This window comes from Carlito syrichta, unplaced genomic scaffold (genome assembly GCF_000164805.1).
Source record: "Carlito syrichta isolate Samal-C Ts95f unplaced genomic scaffold, Tarsius_syrichta-2.0.1 Scaffold303586, whole genome shotgun sequence".
Lineage (NCBI taxonomy): Eukaryota > Metazoa > Chordata > Mammalia > Primates > Tarsiidae > Carlito > Carlito syrichta.
In genome coordinates this window covers 11,704-14,317 of record NW_007247682.1, presented here as the reverse complement: position 1 = coordinate 14,317, position 2,614 = coordinate 11,704, and the positions used below count along the sequence as shown (strand labels likewise).

Here is a 2,614-nt window from a genome sequence, read left to right as displayed (position 1 = left end):
AACCCATTCATTCAGATTTTGATTCCTCAGACAAAGTTCTTATTTACATAGATTTCAGTTATGCTTTGTTCAAGTTCTAACTCCTCACATCTATTCTTTATTAAATGGGTATATGATAGAAACCAGGGATCCTCAAAGGTCCCTGAGAACTAAACACAGCCACCAGGAAGACTTCACAAATGTGAATGTATGTTTCAAGTACAGTTGACGTCAGAATCATCTACTGCTCTCTGTGGCTTTATGCCCCATGAGTTCAGTGACGTCAGAGCAGCACCTTGGACAACTATTTGTAGTGAATGTACTTTCTCCTCCTACCTCAGTCAGAGTATCATTTTTTTTTTTTGGCTTTTTTTTATTATAAAGATGTGAGGTACAATTCAGGGTTAGGTATATAAACGTTGATTATGCAGATACCCTTGTTGATGAGGTATGCCCCTCCCTCCCCTAGCAGTTTCCCTCAACTGCCAATTCCACTTTTCCCACCCCCAACCCGTGACAGTTTCCCACTACTGCCAATTCCTTTCTTATAGTACTATGATAATTGTTCGAGTTCCACTTATGAGTGAAAACATACAGTACTCTGTTCTTTGTTTCTGTGATAGATAACTGAGGATAATTGATTCTAAATCCATCCAAGTTGCTGCGAAGTCCATATGTTCGTCCTTCTTTAAGCCACAGTATTTATTTAGAAAAAAACCTTAGGAGCCCCCAGATGCCTTTCTATTACTTTATTTTTTTCTTTCTTTATGCACTCATTGAACCAATCAATACAAATTTATTGAACATATACTTAGAGTGGCAGTGATACTGCAATGAACATATCGTGTCCCTACCCATATACAGTCTACTTTTTTATAGAGAAGATAAGGAATACACCAAGAATTACATAAAGTTAAGTAAAATAAGTGATATGAAGAGAGCTAATGATGGGTAAGTGAGGTCAGGGACTACCCATGTCTGTGGAAGTCATATTTGAGGAGCAAGCTAAATGCAGAGAGCTCTTTACCTGGGTAGAGCCATGAAATGGAAGAGGTATTAGTATGAGCCATTGCTGTATTTGTCTCACCTGAAGAAAATTCATGAACCCATGTTCAGATGGGTTGTCATTTTTTCAAATGAAGTTCATGATATTGTTTTGTAGTATTCACATTCATATTTTGCACTGGCATATATGTCGAGTTATGAACTTTGCTTATAAGAGACTATAATAATAGAATTAAAATGTAAACTTGCCTATAATCTTAGCTACTCCAGGGCTGAGACAGGAGGAAGCCTTGAGGCCTGGTGTTCCAAGTTATAGTGTAAAGTGATCTAACCTGTGCTCCAGTCTAGGCAACAAAGTGAGGCCCTGTCTCTGGGGAAAAAAGGGGGGATATGAAAAATATATTAATTTTTATTTTTCATGCATTATGCAAGAATATATTACTTGCATTTTGCAATTTCTGATAATTTTATCCAATAAGACTCGTTGTCTTTTAATTAACATTATAATTATGTCATTGCTTTTTAATGCCATTTCAAATTACAATAAATCTTCATCACTGTAATTGTATTTGTAATCTACTTCAGTGTTCACTGGTAAATGACAACTCCTGGTGTATCATGTTTCCAGATGGCAGGTGTTCAGACAAAGTGGCCTGTGGAGGCACAGGAAAACCCTCAGACAACAGGTGCAGGTGACAGAACTTGGAAGTCAGGTCAGCTCCAACTGAAATGACAATGGCAAAGAGAAATGTTTCAACAAGCTACTCATGTTTTACTTATAGACGAAGTTATCGTGATGTATAACTTCACAGATATAAGTAACATGACCATGTTGGTATTTCTCAATTTTTCATTTCATAAGATAATATTTCTTGGCATACCATGTACATCAGGAAGAATTAGCTCTCTTAACTGTCCCCATTCTCTGCCACCACAGTCACCATAGACTTGCATTCTTCCCATTCTTCCATGATTCCAATGTTGTTATGCAATCATGAAGGTCAGAGCTAAAATCAGTTTTCATATTACAGTGGTGGTGAAACACTTTTCACTTTATGATTAAAATGATAGGGGCTCCAATGTAGACCATAAACAACAGTGAACAACAAATAGACAATATCAGAAGAAAGATAGAAATCTGGGAAATATTGTTCTGTCTCTTTAAGCTTCCTTTCTATATTCAACAGTTAGGGTTAAAAAGAGACTGTATCGTAAAGTTGATAAATTTTGGGAATCTGGGTTTAAGTTTTGACTCTATCAATTCCCAACTCTAAGAGTCTTGAGCTTCCTGAAGCCCCAATTTCCTCATCTGTACAATTAAGATAATATCTATCTCCTATGATAGTTGAGAGGATAAAAATGAAATAACATAAACTGCCTAGAGCAGTATCTAGCACATAATGACTAAATAAATATTAGTTTTAAATCATTTTCATTCATGAAGCAGTATCAACCATTAGATACAAGTTCATTAAAAAAAACAAAAGAGAAACAGGGGTGGGCGGCAAGATGGCGACCGGGCAACCCGGTGTCTGAAGCCCTCTACAAGGGAGATCTGCAGTGGGTCTCTGACTCTCGCCCCGGGGGGCTGGGGACCCCAGCACTGCAGCCTGCTCTTCAGACAGAGCTG

At 37.6% G+C, this 2,614-nt stretch overlaps 1 long non-coding RNA gene across 1 annotated transcript; it reads right to left on the bottom strand.

Annotated features, from left to right (window-relative positions):
• Positions 1 to 713: 713 nt before the first annotated feature.
• LOC110595702 lies at positions 714 to 1,952 on the bottom strand. Its single transcript, XR_002481999.1, has 2 exons — positions 1,866 to 1,952; positions 714 to 1,708 (listed from the first exon to the last, which is right to left on the bottom strand). It is a non-coding gene; the product is annotated as an uncharacterized LOC110595702 (long non-coding RNA).
• Between the last annotated feature and the right edge of the window lie 662 nt (positions 1,953 to 2,614).